Raw genomic sequence first — 18,304 nt, forward strand, 5'->3', positions numbered from 1 at the left:
TTTACTTAAATCTCCATTTGTGTATCTTTCACAATATGTATTGTAAGGTTATTCTTCTATCATCCCAGTTCCCTATAGAGGTGTCAGAGCAAGACGAAAGTGGGAGGGCTGCAGCTGGAGTAGAATCTAGAGGACGAGTTTGAAATCTGGAGTTCAGATTTGGACATGCTAAATTGCAGATGCCCATTAGATACAAAGCGGAGATGCTGAGCGGGCAGATGGATAGAGAAGGCTGATGTAGGGTTTGGGAATCACCATCAAAAAGGGGTCCCCTGGGATTCCTGGGCCGTGTGGCGAGGAGTTCCATGAATAAGATGGGGTGAGGGCCTGGAACCAAGTGCAGTGGGTACCCAAGCCCTGGATTCCAGTGCCCTTGACACGAATTGATTTCCGCCATGTATTTAAACAATCATAGTGTCCTAATCTATTCTTCCCACTCATCGGCATCACTGGCACCATATAAGAGGCTCCCTCCATCTCATTCTTAGCACTGTTTCCCACTTTTCCTTTGAGTCTACAGCTCTGTCTGGCTGAACTCCTTTGGTGGTCTCTGGGGCCCCTAACTTTGTCTTTACTTGACATCCTGTCTTTAGATCCCTGTGCTCCAAGCCTCACGGCTACAGGGAAGCCCTTCCCACTCCTGAGTAATTCCAACCACTCCACTCACCCCCATTCCTCCAACTCCAGCCCAGGCAAAGCCCAGATCCCTTACTCAGGAGATTTCAACATTTGCACACTTCTGGGCACACTTTCTCTTTTCATTCCTCAAAGTCAGGCGTATTATCATTTTTATTATTGCCCCTGCCTTTTTGACACATGAGAAAACTGAGGTTTATAGAGGAGAAATAACCTGCCCAAATTCACCCAGATGGGAAGTGCCTTACTGTTCTATTGCTGTGTGACAGATGGCCACAAATGTAGCAACTTAAAGCAACTCACCTCTATCATTTGAGTTTCTGTGCTTCAGGAACCTGGGCACATCTTAGCTGGGTCCTCTGCTTCAGAGTCTTTTATGGGCTGACATCAGTGTCAGCCAGGGCTGGGGTTTCATCTGATAGCTCAGTTGGTGAGGATCCACTTCCAAGGCACCGTTGTTGACAGAATTCCATTCCTTTTTAGCTGTTGGACGGAGGGCCTCAATTCCTTGCTGCCTGCTGGCTGGAGGCCACTGTCAGTTCCTTGCCGTGGGGGCCTGTGTGATGTGGCTGCTCACTTCATCAACGTGTGTGGGCTGAGAAGGCACAGAGTGTCTGCTAATGAGACAGAGCCTACAATCTCTTATCACCTAATCTCAGAAGTGACATCTCATCACCTTTGCTATATTTGGTTGGCTAGAATGAAGTTGCCCCCACTCAAGGGGAGGGCTGGCCTAGCAAGGGCATGAATTCTAGGAGGGGGGAGGATGGGGGGCCATCTGAGTCAGCCCGCCACAGGAAGTAACACCTGGGGGTTTAACTCAGGTCTGTCAGCCTCCAGTGTTTGGGTTCTTCTTTCTATGCATGCCTGGATGCTCAGTGCTTGTTCCCTGCTATGACCTGAACAAAAAGGTAACAGTGATATCACCTTCATCATGTGACTCCATCAACTAAAAACTCTTAGCCAGGGATATTGGGTAACCTGAATTTAACAAGCAATAATTGGGACTTTCAAATTAACACACTTTTTAAAAAAAATAAATTTATTTATTTATTTTTGGCTGCATTGGGTCTTTGTTGCTGTGCACGGGCTTTCTCTAGTTGTGGTGAGCGGGGGCTACTCTTCGTTGCAGCGTGTGGGCTTCTCATTGTGGTGGCTTCTCGTTGCGGAGCGCGGGCTCTAGGCATGTGGGCTTCAGTAGTTGCAGCGCATGGGCTCAGTTGTTGTGGCTTGTGGGCTCAGTAGTTGTGGCTCGCAGGCTCTAGAGCACAGGCTCAGTAGTTGTGGTGCACGGGCTTGCTCCACAGCATGTGGGATCTTCCTGGACTAGGGCTCGAACCTGTGTCTCCTGAATTGGCAGGCAGAATCTTAACCACTGCGCCACCAGGGAAGCCCAGCACACTTTTCTAAAACAGTGTTATTTAAAGCTGAGCAACTTACATGATGAGGGGAGGAGCAAATGTTGTCCTGTTATCAAGGCAGCTGATAACAACTGTCGTCACCTTTTCTTCTTTTTTTAAACAGGAGAGGGGAGAGTGCAATTTTATTTTATTTTAATATTTATTAATTTATTTATTTGGTTGCTCCTGGTCTTAGTTGCAGCAGGTAGGCTCCTTAGTTGCGGCTCACTGGCTCCTTAGTTGTGGCCTGTGAACTCTTAGTTGCAACATGCATGTGGGATCTAGTTCCCTGACCAGGGATCGAACCTGGGCCCCCTGCCTTGGGAACTTGGAATCTTAACCACTGTGCCACCAGGGAAGTCCCAATTGTCCTCCCCTTTTAACGCAGTCCTGCACTCAGAGACCACTGGTAAATTATCTCTGTATGCCCAGCCCAGCAAATTGGCCATTAATGGGATGCTGCCACTCTGGAGAAACAGGTGGGGCAGAAGAGCATGAGGAAAGCAGCCCACACACTGTCACAGCAGCCTTCTCTGGGAGCCACCTTCTTCCACGCCACTGGGGTAGACAGAGCTTCCAGTCTGTGTGATGGACCAGGGCCCGACTGACTGACGGCTGTAACATCCTTCTGTGATGACAGCTGGGAGAGATGGTTAGGGTCAGCCCTCTCTTCCTATCTCCTGCAGCCACCACCAACACACTCTGAAAACTCCTGGCACGGACAGTTTCTAGCGCTGTGGCTTCTTGGCAGCTTGGACAGCAGTCTCGGACATCCCCTCTGCTCATACCTGTTTCTCAGGCCACTGTTGGGTGGGTCTTCTCTCCCCCTGCCTCCCTCTCAGAATGCTCACTCAGTTCCCACGACCCTCATTCATCTCATCGTTTGTGACCTCTGTCCCTAGCTTGAGTCACATGGGCATATTTACTTAATAACAAGCCACCATAGGCCAGATACTCTTGCAGGCACTCTAAAGGAGATAGTGCTTGTATGTGGGTATAAATGTACATAGATACCTATGAGATAGAGGCTAAGAGCATGGCTTTGAAGTCAGATAGATCTTGCCATTTAGTAACAGGAAACTCTCCTTTGGCAAGTTACTTAAACTTTCTGAACCTTAGTTTCCTCTTCTGTAACTTGAAGATCATTATTCCTACCTTGTAGGACTATAGTGAGAATTAAGTGAAATAAGTTGTGTGCAGCACTTCGTATCATGCCTAGCACATGGTAAATACTTAACAATACTTCTATGCGATAGGCACAGGACAGACCATTAGCAGAGATTCCCCATCCCCACCAAACTCTAGGCTCCATGAAGGCTGGGACCACACCTGTCTTGTTCACAGTTGTGTTCTTAGTACCTGGTACAACACTTGGCACATGATAAGTGCTTAAAAAACATTTGTGAAATGGCTTAATCAATGAATAAGTAATATTGCAGTTAATGACAACATAGTTATCTAGGGCATCTTTCCAAGATGCTCAAAGACCTCTCAATATCATCTAATTCAAAGTCCAGCTTGGATGATAAATAACAAGTTTGGCCATTTATTTAGGCACTTGACCAAGGTCCAAAGGGGTAGGCTTGCCTTGCCTAGGACCGTAGAGTTGAGCTGGCATGGTTATAGGGTTGGGATTCAGATTCTCGTACTCTCAGCTCACAGTTCCTACATATCCAGTATGCTGAGGTCATCTTCCCAGCCTGACTGATTTAGCAAATAGGGAAAAACCCCATCTGAATAGGGAAAGTTCTAATAGGGAAAAGCCCCATTAGAACTTTCTAATTCCTTGTGACCATGACTCACTTTGGAAGAAACCAATCAGTTGTCCCAGGCCTTGTTCCTGAGCAAATGGTGGAACAAAAGCCAGCTGCCTTCTACTTGTTAGTCCAAAAGTGTGATCTGAACATCCCCGCAAGAGTTCGTCCAGTGCCCCCATGGGTGACTCTGCTGCATCGAGAGGTTATCTGCTCAAGTGCAACCAGCAGCCATTCTTGGAGAATGAGAACCAATCTCAGTATCCAGTGATCTGGCTTCTAGTCCCAGCTGCACTAGCTGTGTGACCTTGAACATGTTTCCTTAACCTCTTTGCATTTTTATTTTCTCCCTCGAAAAGGAGGGGAAAGAACACCTTGTAAGGATTTAATGATATGATGTATGACAAAAGGTACCTAGCACAGTTCCCAGTGAATACTTGTGCAGTTTAGATTGGAATGCAGAGCAGGCCCGGGAAAATCTTCCTATCCCCCGTTTCTCCCCCATAGTCTGGCCAAATTCCCACTGGCATTTTGGGCAAGGGAGTGATTTTTAAGATTTATCTCAGAGCAGAACTCTTGTGTCAAGCACTTAACATGGAATGGAACTGAAGTATATGAAACTGACAAAGTGGAGCTTACTCATCAGGGCAGAGCTGGGGACAGCCTAGATCCTTGTCTGGGATCTGCCCGTCAACATTTTTCTGTGAGCCCCAAAGCTTCCCAGAACTTGGTTGGAAAACAGCCGAACTAAAGTATTCTGCATGGTCCCTGTCAAAGCAATAATAATATCAATACAATATTATGATATAAATACTAGCTTGTTATTATTATTTATTACTACTACTGGCATTTACTGCAGTGGTTTTCAAACTTAGCTTGCGTCAGTATCACCTAGATATCTTATTAAAACAAAGATTGTTGGGCCCACACCCAGAGTTTCTGACTCAACAGGTTAGGGGAGGGACCAAGAATGTGCAGTTGTAACAGATTCCTAGGAATGCTGATGCTGGCGTCTGGGAACGCACTTTGAGAACTGCTCATTAACTGTGTGCTTTCTGTATGATAGGCGCCATGCCAGGCACTTTACCAAGATAGTTTTATTTAGTGCTCACAACGTTGCTTTGAGGTAGGTATTATACTATTTATATCTCTTATTTACAGATGAGGAAACTAAGCCTTAGAGACTCTAAGTGACTTGCTCGAGGTCTAACAGCTATTAAGTGGCAGATTCCAATCCAGGTCTGACTCCAAAGACTTAACCGAAGTTTCACGCTTAAAATGAAAATGCGTTATAAGGGATGAATACACTTATTCCCATACACTTATTTGCATTCATTGACCCATTAACAAACAAGTTAATGGAATGAACTGGCTCTGAGGGAAAGAATTCAACATAGTTAGGGCTTGATGGAGAGCAGAAAAACAAGACAGGAATTCCTGAAGAACATACCATTGTTCATCATGGTCTGCCCATTAGGGGCATCTGGGCGGCCATAAAACTCCTCAAGTCACCTTGGAGATATTTGACCAAGGGAGGTAGACTTGTGACAAAGGATAGAAAACAAATTTCACTTTATTCATTTATTAATTAATTTACAAAATACTTACTGAATGCCTGCTCTAAGCTGACTGCTCTTTGGTGCTAGAGGTACAATGGGAAGCAAAAATAGACATGGTCCATGACACTTGGAGCCTACAGACCACTTAACATTATTAAGTCCAGTAACAACTTTGCCCAAGTCTTGAATTCTTGAAATTCAGCTTTGACCACATGATTATTTTATGTCTGAGCCCATTGGTTCTGACTCTTCCAAGTCTTATTATCTTATACTATTCTCTCTGTCCATTGACCCAGTGAATTTCCATTCTGACTCATGTAGTTCAACCCAATTCTGACATCATGATCTCAAAGGTCCGCCTTCTCAATAGGTGTTTTATTATTCTTGATTATAGACAGGATTTGGCTGGTGTTTGATAATTGGTAAGTTGCAAATGTGACTAATAGGTAGAGGTTTTTTAAATTGGTCTGCTCTTGTGTTCTTACTCATTATTGCTAATTACCCAACGTGTCCAATATACCAGATAGACGCTCAAGGAATGGCCTAATGACGAAATGTGACACACCACATTCAGGTTCAAGAGAACCACGGTCCTGGGAGGGAGGTTGGTGCAGTTCTCTATTCTACCATCCAGCACCTTTCCTTTTAGAGCAGGTTTGAGGAGGCCAGATTAGATCCTGAAGATCTCATGACATTGTTTGATTCCAAGGAAATTTCCCCTGCATCCTGGGCTTAGCATACTTTCTGTGCAAACTCATTTTGAGGAAAACTCTGTCTTGTTCCAATTTAGATTTGCTCACTCTGGCAGTGTTGTGACCTATAAAAACGTAGTAATAGATATGGTAAGTCCTGACAACTGAAAAGCCGAATTTCAAGGAATCATGTGAAAGAAAGAAGAAAAGGAAAGAAAGGAGTGCTAGGAAAGAGGGACTAGTAAGAAATCCATGACATAATGAAACGCGGGGTTTTCATAACAAGCTAGAGAAAACCTCTAGGCTGCCCCCTAGAGATGCAATTTCCTCCTATCTAATCTACAGATTTATTTGCATTAAAAGCAAAACTAAATTTAAGCTTCAGAGCAAACACTCAACATTCAGGGCAGGCATATGGACTGTTTGCTTTGAATGAGTGGCAGCAGCCAGTCTGATAGAGTTGACCCAGAGAAAAAGTTTAAAAAGCAGACTGTAATGCTAGCTGGTGCATGAGACCTGTGGAATGAAATAAGTTCTTTCAAAAAGAAAAAAATGAAAAAAGAAGAAGGAGGAGGAGAAGAAGCAGAGGAGGAGCTGCCGCCCACACATTCAGTTTTTTTGGTTAATATCAAATTTTTCTCGCCAATCCTAACGGACCCACCAGTGATTATCCTTATTTGGGTATTCCCAGTGGAAAAGTATCCGGTTTGTGAAAAGCCTCAGTAGCTGTGTTATGAAGGACGCTACTTTCATTTGAGCACAAAATTAGCCTGGGCTGAACTACCCCCACCTGGAAAGTTCATGCTGCCTACTCATGCCCAGCCCTGCCCTCGCCTTTGGCAGGGTACCGCTCCAGCATGACATTCAGTTTTGGCTCTGTCCCCACGTTGACCGGCCAGGCCCACATCGGTGTGGGGGGCGGAGGAGTTGGTAGAGCTGAGTGTGTAAGAGCTCAGGCCCTGGAGACAGAAAGACCTGCGTTCAAATCTCAAGTCGGCCTCCTACTCTATGACCCTGGGCCTCAGGTTCCAATTAAGTCTTGATAGTAACATGGGTTGTTTTTTTTTTTCTTATTTTCAGTAACTTTTAAAAATTGAAGTCTAATTGGTTTACAGTAGTGTTTTAGTTTCAGCTGTACATCAAAGTGATTTGGTTATACATATATATATGTAAATATCTATTTTTTTATTCTTTTACATTATAGTTTATTGTAAGGTATTGAATCTTTACTGTGCTATACAGTAGATCCTTGTTATTTATCTATTTTACATATGATAGTGTGCATCTGTTAACCCCATACTCTCGATTTATCTCTCCCCCCAACTTTGGCAACCATACGTTTGTTTTCTATGTCTATGACTGTTTCTGGTTTGTAAATAAGTTCATTTATACTATTTTTTTAGATCCCACATATAAATGATAGCATAAAGTATTTGTCTTTCTCTGTCTGACTTATTTCACTTAGCATAATACCCTCCAAGTCCATCCATGTTGTTGCAAATGGCAAATTTTCATTCTTTTTAATGGCTGAGTAATATTCCATTGTACATATAAACCACATCTTCTTTATAACGTGGGCTTATAAAGATTCGATGAGATAGTATACACTAAGGGCACCGTCAGTGCCTGGCACAGGACATGTAATCAATAAATGGTACCTGTGATCACTGGCAACCTTGGTCTTAGTATTAGTCTGAGCAGTTTAAAAGAGGGAAGTAGATGGGTCAAGAGCAATTCTCAAATGAATTAGTACCAGATTATGAAGTCTGTCAAGTTAGTTTCTAAATCCATTATATACTGCTGTCCAAAAGAACATTCTGCAAGAATAGAAAAGCCCTATATCTGTGCTGCCCAATGCAGCACAGCCATGTCACATGAGGTATTGAGAGCACTGGAAATTTGGCTAGAGGAAATGAATTTTCAAATTTATTAAATTTAAATAGCCTTATGTGATCTGTGGCTACCATGTTGGACAGCAGAGCTTTTTAGGATTAAAATTGCCATATCTACGTGAGGAAGGGCAAACACTGTCAGGGAGCAGTTAAACGTAAATATAAGGAAGGATAGAGGTTGTAGGGTTGAAAACATCAGAAAGAACCAAATTCTTAATGCGGGATGAACATCATTCTTATTCTATCCCTTTAGTGTAAAAACAAGCAAAATCTAAACCATTTCTAAATGTTAGATGTCAAAGAGTCTGGTTTTTAGAGCTATCTGGCAAATTGTAATTCCACTGGAATAAAAGAGATTGAACTTTGACTCAGAACTTACCATCACAAAATTTGTGCCCTTTGGTAAACAACCATAATGCACAAATGAGGCAGCATCAGATCTCATCAAACAGAGGAGAGTTTCCTGTGTCCTTCTCAAAGTACATGTTGAACCTGTACAGGTGAGAGTTATTTTTGGGGGGAAGATAAAAGAGGAAGCAGTGCTTATGTAACCCACTCTGAGTTGGCAATGAGTTCGCTCATTGACAGCCTAATGAAAGAGCCCATATGGGGAGAAATTAATAAAGTTGGCATGTTTTCTGTTCCTACTGGCACAACCAAGGATATAGGTATAAAAGGTGTTTGTTCACTAATAACTCAAATGTGTCACAGACATTGTGGGAGAATGTCTAGTGTCTATGGTAAGTTTAAATATTAGGAGAATTATAACCCAGAGGGTCAAGGATCCAGGATGAAAAAAATAATGTTTCGGGCTTCCCTAGTGGCGCAGTGGTTGAGGGTCCACCTGCCGATGCAGGGGACACGGGTTCATGCCCCGGCCCGGGAAGATCACACATGCCGCGGAGCGGCTGGGCCCGTGAGCCATGGCCGCTGGGCCTGCACGTCTGGAGCCTGTGCTCCGCAGCAGGGGAGGTCGCAACAGTGAGAGGCCCGCATACCGCAAAAAATAATAATAATAAAATAATAAAAAAAAAATGTTTCAAATATCACTGCTTTTACATTGCCCTTAATATTTACGTGGAGGTCCCACAAAGCTGAAATAAAAGTGGCCCTGTATTAGGAATTAAGACATATGGTTTTGAGACTTGGTTTCTGCTGGTTACCAGTTTGGAGTCCTTCAGCAAGTTACTTACGCTGCCTCCTGGTTTCCATACATGTAAAAATGGGGTTGAGACTAATTACCTCATGAGATTCTTGCAAGGGTTAAATGGAAAACAATTTGGAAAACTATGAAGCACTTTGCAAATGGAAAGTATTGTTACCATCATTATCATCATCGTTGTTTTGACTTTCTCAACAATCCTCTGGGGGAGCTAGATAGAGCAAGTTGACCACTTTATAGTTGAAGAAACCAAAGCTGAGAGGGGTTAAAGGATTTGCCCAAGGTCACGAAACCATGACCACCAGCATTCTTATCCGGCTGATGAACACAAAGGTTTCATATTTCTTTTGAATCCATTGCTTTAGAAATGCTTAAATTCATGGGATTGTAGAGTTGGAACAGTCAGAGCTGCCTTTAGATTCTGGGAAGAGAGGCCTCTGCCCAGGGTCCTGCGTGTGTGTTAGTGTGTTAGCGAGTTAGGTAGTGTGTTAGTGAGTTACTTAGTGTGTTAGTTAGCTAGCCTGCCAACTGGACCAAATCCAGCCTGTTTGGGTAAATAACGTTCTATGAGAACGTGTCCACGCTCGTTCACTTAGGAATTGTCCTTGGCTGCTTCTGTACTACAAGAGTGGAATTGAGTACAGTAATCGCAATAGAGACCAAAGCCAAAAATACTTACCCTCTGACCCTTTACAGAAAAAATGTGCCCGTTCCTGCTTTCAAGGACCCGAATAGCACAAACCACACCAAAACAAAAAAAGGATTAAAGAACGCACAGCCGTCCTGTCCCTGGCCATCTAAGGATCTCCATTGGCAGCGGGTGACCCGTACCCCTTAATAGCCACTATCATGACTAGCACACCTCAGGCTCCAGACCTCCACATCGGCCTTGTGTCCATCAAAGGAAGGTTTAGGGCTTCTGTGTTCCTGACTCAGGTGGGCACCGCTTTGGGGTGCAAGGACGATTTGAGCTGCCTAAGTACTTAGATAGCAGAAATGACAAATCAATTAACTGGTCAGACCCTTCCTCTCAGACAACATAAATGTGGTGGACTCTTGCATAACGAAAGTATCAGTTCCTGGTGCAGCCAGGCAACCTGGCTTCTCTTTGAGTTTCAGTTCCTGGTTCTGGTTCTGGGGGTGCTCAGCTTGGCACGGTATTTACAACAGATGCACGTGGCAACTGGAGAACATTCTGCAATGTTAAACAACTTATATTAAGACAATTTTTTTTTTTTTTTTGCGGTACGCGGGCCTCTCACTGTTGTGGCCTCTCCCGTTGCAGAGCACAGGCTCCGGACGCGCAGGCTCAGCGGCCATGGCTCACGGGCCCAGCCGCTCTGCGGCATGTGGGATCTTCCCAGACCGGGGCATGAACCTGTGTCCCCTGCATCGGCAGGCGGACTCTCAACCACTGCGCCACCAGGGAAGCCCTAAGACAATTTTTTGTATAGGTCTTGCTATAATGTGAGTGAAATGTGACACATTTGTTGCATTGGTGACTCAATGGACATTGGATACTAGAACTGTGAATAGTTTTATTTTTCTAAAATTATTTTATTTAAATAATTTTGACTCAAACTTTTAGCATTCATTGTAATTTGTATTTTGCCTTTGAATCTTAAAGATAAATTTTAAAGTTTTAGAAGACAAATACATATTTGATAACATTTTAAATTTTAATTTTTTTACATTTATTTTAATTTACATTATTTGATGAAAATAGCCTCAAATTTTATATCCTTTGAATACCATTTTATCTTATCTTTATAACCCTTTGAGCATTAATGTCAATGAAATAAGATCCAGGTTTCTCATTTATGATGGTAGTCACACTTTTTTGGTTTTGGCAAGAACGGAAATAATATGCCTGTCTTTGATTTTTTTGTTGGGTTTTTTTGGGCTTTATTTAGACAACAGATGGGAAAGTGACTGAACAGAATCATTAATATGGTTAGTTGTCCCCCATCCCCCAACCTCCCGATGGGCATTCTCTATTTGGAGTTATGTTGATTCCATTCTACCTCAATACCTCTGGGAAGCTGTTTCTCAGAGAAAAAGTCCTCTTCAGTTTGGGGACTACACAGTCCTATTTAACTGCTTCCCAGCGGGTTTGGATCTCTTTTCACACTGACTGATTTCCTGGGAGGCTGATAGTCAGCGCTTCCTGTGGCTGCCAGCACCGAGTTCCTGGCAGCGCCTTCTGAGGCTGCCCTTCCCAGGAGGAGGAGGGAGGGGCTGCAGGGCTGGCCTGGAAACTGGGAACCTGGTGGCTTTTGGCCCCTTTGTCCCGAAGACAGCTGCTTCCCCTGGGGTGCCACTAGGACCCGCCACTCAGGGAGCCAACCAAAACCCTGCTTCTCTTGTAGTAATGAGACACACTTCCAAATCCACCCAGGGTGCTGCTGGAAAACTGGCGAGAGCGGTTTTTAATTACCTAAGTGGGCTCTGGGGCCAAGGCTTGGTTCTGCCATCCCAGTTCCTGGGGGAGCTTCTCCCACACGTCAGAGAAAATAATGTATTCATTTGTGAGCTCATTCATTCATTGAACAAATACTGACCGCAGGCCTACTGTGTGCCAGGCACAGCACAACCGTGAACATGGTCAGCATTTTCCTGTGGTGTAATATAGGAAACGTGTTTGGGCTTTTTTTTTTTTTTTTTTTTTTTGTACTGAAGTATAGTTGATTTACACTGTTGTGTTAGTTTCAGGTGTACCGCAAAGTAATTCAGTTTTATATATATATATATATATAATATATATATTCTTTTTCAGATTCTTTTCCATTACAGGTTATTACAAGACATTGAATACAGTTCCCTGTGCTATACAGTAAGCCTTTGTTGTTTATCTATTTTATATATAGTAGTTTGTATCTGCTAATCCCAAACTCCTAATTTATCGCTACCAATCCCCCTTTCCTGTTTGGTAACCATGAATTTGTTTTCTAATCTGTGACTCTACTTCTGCTTTGTAAACATGTTCACTTGTACCCTTTCTCTGTAGATTCCACATATAAGCAATATCATACGATATTTGTTCTCTGTCTGGCTTTACTCAGTATGACAATCCGTCGGTCCATCCATGTTGCTGCAAATGGCACTATTTTGGTCTTTTTTATGGCTGAGTAATATTCCGTTGTATCTGTATACCAAATCTTCTTTATCCGTTCCTCTGTTGATGGACATTTAGGTTGCTTCCATGTGTTGGCTATTGTAAATAGTGCTGCTATGAACATTGGGGTGCATCTATCTTTTCAAGTTAGAGATTTTTCCAGCTATATGCCCAGGACTGGGACTGCTGGATCATATGGTAACTCTGTTTTTAATTTTTTAAGGAATCTCCATACTGTTTTCCATAGTGGCTGCACCAATTTAAAACGTGTTTGATCTCTGTCTCTGGTCCTTGGCACTGAGCTTGCAAAACCCTAGGAATTTCGTGGTAGGACTATCTAGAGATCGGGCTCTACAAACACTCTCGAACACGGAGATTTGATGCGCTTCTGGGTTGGCGAGCACATGCCCCTGCTGGGAGGGTGACACACCCCCAACTACGTGGGGACAAAAGTTCCTGCACTCGGGGCCCTTCCAGACTTCGCCCTATGTACCTCTTCATCTGGCTGTTCATTTGTATCCTTGATAATAAGCCAGTAAACATAAGTGAAGTGTGTTTGTGAATTCTGTGGGGTGTTCTAGCAAATTATTGAACCTGAGAAGGGGGTTGTGGGAACCCCTGATTTTACAGCTGGTTGGTCAGAGGTACAAGTGGCCTGGGACTTGTAACTGGCATCTAAAACGGGGGTAGTTTTGTGGGACTGAGTCCTTACTCTGTGGGGGTCTGTGCTAACTCTGGGTATTTAGCGCCAGAACTGAACTGAATTGTAGGATACCCAGCTGACGTCCACAGAATATTGGTTGTTGTCAGAAAACATCCCAGGGTTCCCTCACCCCCATGAGGTTACAGGGTAGCAGGGAAGGTCCATAATGAAACAAGTAATTACAATAAGGTGATGAGTCTGACGAAGGGGATGGATGAGGTGTCCTAGAAACCTACAGCAGGGGTCTTATCCTAATTGAGGAGATGGATAAGCTGTCTCTGAGGAAGAGGCATTCAAGGTGAGACCTTGATACATAGGAGGAGACCAGGCAGAGAAGTAAGAGTGGGTCTGAATTTGAAGGACACCTGTGCCAGGTAACACAAACCCTGGGAGAACCCTAACCTCAAGGTGTCCTATAACAAATTCACAAAGCCTCTTGGGTGCCCTGTGGATGTTCAGAATGCCACTGAACCTCATTCATTTGTTCAACAAGTGTTAAGTAAGCACCTTCTATGTGCCATGTGCTAGGTGAGGAGCTGGGAATATGAAGTGAAACCAGACGCTGAAGGAGACGGCGTTCTAGCCGTGAAGACAAGCAGAGTGGGTGCCCACTTTCTTCTGCCCAGCATCTCTTTGTGGAGAGTCCGACTCTCAGTCAGTGTGCTTCCAGGGGTGCTATCTTTACCTCCGCCAGCTCCAGGGACAGGCATATGACCAGGCTTGGCTAATCAGAGCGCTGTGGTGACTGGTTCATAAGTGGACATGTGACCTGCGGTCAGCCACTTAAATCCTTCCCCAGGACTTTTGATGGAACTAAAGAAAGACTCTTTCAGCACCTGAGATAGCAAGGTAAGGACAGTGTAAGACTGGAGAGGCTAGGAGCCGCCTTTGCCACCTCATAGAAGAATCTTGCCTGAAATGAGAGCTAACCTAGAGGAGAGAAGGGCTAAGAAATGGGTGAGAGAGAGTCAGAGCAAGGGTGTGATTACATCACCTTAGTCCCTGGCCCAGCGGTACTGCATCCTAGACGGATGGATAGATAACCAACTTTGTAGTTACACGAACCAACAAACTCCCTTTTTAAAGTTAATTGACGTTGGGGTTTTCTTCACTTAAAATCAAGAGTTCTGATTAATAGAGCGGACAGGCCGAAAATCTACTTCACAAGCATGTGACAAATGCTATTATAATAGAGGGAAGCGGGGAGGCAGGAAAGCACAATGGACGAGGGGCTGGTACAGCCGATGCCTCCATCCACTTGGACGTCTGGAGGTCTCCTGCAGCTTCTAGGGACCATTTCCATAGTGATCATCAGCTTCCTGCTCGGGTACCCGTGTCGCTCTGCCTGGAGGAGTGTGTTCAGCCCACCACAGGACAGGCCGGAGCGCTGAGGCGTTAGAACCCTGAGGACCAACCTTCAACAAACAAGGGACTCCGCTCACTCCTGGGTGCAGCAATTCTGAGGTATGTTTTCCTCAGCCCTTCAGAAGGTCTCTGGCAGGCTGGAGCCCTGTCGTCCTCAGCAGTAATCCTGCTCTGCCTGCTGACTCTTGCTCGTGGAGGATCCTTTTCTTATGTTTATGTTTTATAATCCCACTCCAGCAAGCCTCTGTCTGCGCAGTCTGGGTTGAAGATGTGTCCCTCAGGGCGGTTCTGCCTTTGATTCTGCCGAATGTCTCAGGGACATCATAGGCTTAGGACCAAGTTTTGTGTTCTTTTCTTTTCCCAGACATGAAACAATGCAAATTTAAAGCCCCAATACAAGTGGAGTTACGGATAATCATGAAAGACATTTTCCCCCATCCAGAGCCACGTCAAAGACAGACAGCTTTCTCTGTCGTCTCCCTTTGCCATGAATGGACTGTATCCGGCTCACTGGCTCATTCGGTGTGTAGCCCTGATGGAGCTCTGCTTTCAGGAGGAGGTTTCAGTTCTAACTCTCCATCTCATGGACCCAAGGCTCTCTCTCCTGTTCTCAAAGGACATTCAAACTCAAACGCCTTGAATGTGGTATTAACTGGGGTACAGTATTGATATAAGCAGCTTTGACAGAGACCCTAAATAACAATACCTGAAACGAGAGAGTGTATCTCTTTTTCACATGACAGTTCATGGTGGTGTAGCAGCCTGGCCCTGTGATGTTGTCAGGAGTTCAAGGTCCTTCCATATTGTCTTCCCATCAGCCTAGGGTGCTGACATGCTCCAGAGGGGGTCTCAGCCATGCCTATGTCCAGGTGTCAAGCTAAAAATTAGGGAGCGTTGGAGAGTATGGGTATGGTGGGATGCAGAAACAAGATCAGTCTCTACCATAGTAGTGGAGACCAAAGCTCTTCTGCCCCAGAGCAGATGAAATCTGATTGAGAAAATCGAAGACACATGACGCTGCTTCACCACCTGTGGTAGATGCTGATTAACGCCCATGACACTTCCTAATCGTGAGGAAACCATAAGGCAGCGGGTGGTGTGGACAAACTAAATAGGTTTAAAGGAGGAAGTGTCTGTGTATGCATGTGTGTGTGTTATTTCAAGTGTTTTTATTCTGAGTGGTAGGTACCAGAAATACTGACAGATGTGTCTTAGTCTGTATAGTTCAGCAATCTGCATAGGCTCTCAATCTCTGATTTGATCCACTTTTACAGATTTAACAGATCCTGGAATCCATTTCAGGGCATATACTTCCTCCTTGCTCTCACTGGCAATCGAGCCAAAGTTGGAAATGTGCATTTTCAGACTTCAATGAGGAACTCCAGATGGTGTGCCGCTGGGATGCGGATTGAGTCCATGGTCAGAAAAGATGGATTAAATGGGAACAAAATGGGAAACATGTGCTTGAAGTCTAACAGCAGCTGCCGAGGGTCATTCTGCTGTAGTAGCTAAGCCTGGATTATTAGTATAAAGACCAATGTTACCCGTTCTTCAAATTCAGGGGATTGGGGGTCTGTTTGTGTGTGCATGTGTGTGTGGGCCTGTCTGTTTGGTGTATGTGTCTGTCTGTGAGTACGAGGTGCTATATGTGTCTTTGTGTCTCTAATGTATGTATTTGTGTTTATACGTGTGTGTAGGGGTTATGTGTGTACCTGTGTCTGTGTGTGTGTATGTGTGTCTATCTCTGAGCTCCACGGGACTATACCCTTTTTTCTGTCACTATTCAGCATGATAAACAATAACTTGTCATAATAGAAGTGATCATGTAGGGACCTCCCTGGTGGCGCAGTGGTTAAGAATCCGCCTGCCAATGCAGGGGACACGGGTTCGAGCCCTGGTCTGGGAATATCCCACATGCCACGGAGCAACTAAGCCTGTGAGCCACATCTACTGAGCCTGAACTCTAGAGCCCGCGATCCACAACTACTGAGCCCCCATGCCACAACTACTGAAGCCTGTGCGCCTAGAGCCCGTGCTCCGCAACAAAGAGAGGTCACTGCAATGAGAAGCCCGTGCACTGCAACAAAGAGTAACCACCCCCCGCTTGCTGCAACTAGAGAGATTGCACGCAGCAGTGAAGAACCAATGCAGCCAAAAATAAATAAATAAATAAAATTTTTTTTTTAAAAAAAGAAGTGATCATGTAATTTAGGATTAAATCACTGTCTATTCTAGCATACTGAGTGCAAATCTTAGCCCACAAACATAAGTGTGCATGAAATAAAACTGTTTTACTTCAGCAGAAGTTAATGTATATCATAAGCCTCCTTTCTGGGGGTGGGGGAGGAAGAAACTGAATCTCAATAAATTCAGCTTTCTTCTTCTCCCACCACCCCTTCCTTTGAGATTGTCTAAGTTCCCCAGGACTTGAGTAGCACAGATATATGAGTCACATCTGGTCTTCATGGGCATCTGTCCATGTTGGTATTGACCAGGACCACGGCTGAGGGACAGTGGGGGACAAGGAAGCCAGGACCCATTTCCAGGGCCAGAGGTGTGGAAGGGGGTCGGGGTCCGACTAAGCTGCATTGTACAGATCTGCCTGAATCCTCTCTAGGGACCCCACCCAGGGCCTCCCTACCCCTTCAGATTGTTGAATTATGGTTATTTGTTGTTTGGGTTGTTGATTCACCACCCCTTGTTCCCTCCCATCCCTGGTCTCTTTTGTGTGAGTCTAGTGCCCTTCTTGGGCACCTGGGAACCCAGTGGCTCTCACAGAGAACTCAGGAAAGTCTGCAAACATCTTCTCTGCCATCTTGCCACTTCCACAAATCTGCACACTCCAATTCCTCCCACCTTCTAGATTTTGCCATCATCCGTCCCCCACTCTGAGTCTCAGTCTGGAGTGGATAGCAGGTCACAGTGCACCTCCAGGACCCATTAGTGTCTACCCACTCCTTCCTCTCCTTTCCCCAGCTGGGAGAGTTCCAGATTGGGTGAGGAAGTTGGAGTAAGGGTAAACTATGGCCCCTAATCAGGTGTTGTTCCAAATGTATTTTTGATGCCCTCGATTTTTCTTGCTGATCCTGAGGCGTTTAGACTTTTAAAAATCAAAAGCTAAGAACCAACTCTTTAACATATTGCTCAGCTTTCTGCAATGTCTCTTCACCTCTGTGGCAAGCTGGGTGTCAGGCTGACTGATAAGGAAAGGACAGAGAGTAGAAGGGCAGAGGGGAAGGGAGAAACACATCCGAAAAGACATCATTCTAGCACCTGACCACACCAGGAAAATCACAGGGCTACAACTGAATAGGATACCATAGCTTCCTGTAATCAGGATTTGGAAACCTGTTTCACACACCTATGTCTGGGATATATTTTGCCCTGGAAACTTCAATAAGCCCTGAAACTATTTGAATTTTGTAGAGAAAACTGTGCACTTTTCCCCATCTCATCTGCTAGGTTGTGGACCAATTTCAAAGTAATAGCAAATACCATGAAAATTCTCTCAAATCCAACATTCATAGGAAATGTGCTAGCCTCTGATCTGCTGCCAACATAAGTGTCAGATGTGCTTCCAAGGCTGCCACTCTTCCCTGTGACTGGCCAAGAGTCTACCTCTGATCAGCAGAACATTGCCATTTCTCTAGGAATGAGTGCACACTCAACCCAAACTGGGAGTTGGCAGCTCTCTCCCATAGTTGCCAGCCTTTGCAAGACTACGCTTCAAGCTTCCCACTTTCTGGTCCTTCAGGTTTGGTCCTTCTGGTCTACCTGCCCAACCTCACTTGCAGGGTATGTCAAGGTCATACAGAAGAAGAAGCCTGACAGAGGGTCAAGGTCACCTTTCAGAAGAAGAAGGGAAAATATGTTGGTAGCCAAGGGCCTGCATGTCTCTTCTGGCACAAATTTCTTGCAGGTGCAAATCTCTGCTCCACATGCATGAAAACACTATCAATGAACTTCAGGCAGATGTGTTTTTCCTAAAGTGGGCTCTGTGCAAAAGTGATAGATATTATATGAAAA

Source organism: Monodon monoceros, unplaced genomic scaffold (genome assembly GCF_005190385.1).
Source record: "Monodon monoceros isolate NGI ecotype Baffin Bay Population unplaced genomic scaffold, NGI_Narwhal_1 Super_Scaffold_2, whole genome shotgun sequence".
Classification (NCBI taxonomy): Eukaryota; Metazoa; Chordata; class Mammalia; order Artiodactyla; family Monodontidae; genus Monodon; species Monodon monoceros.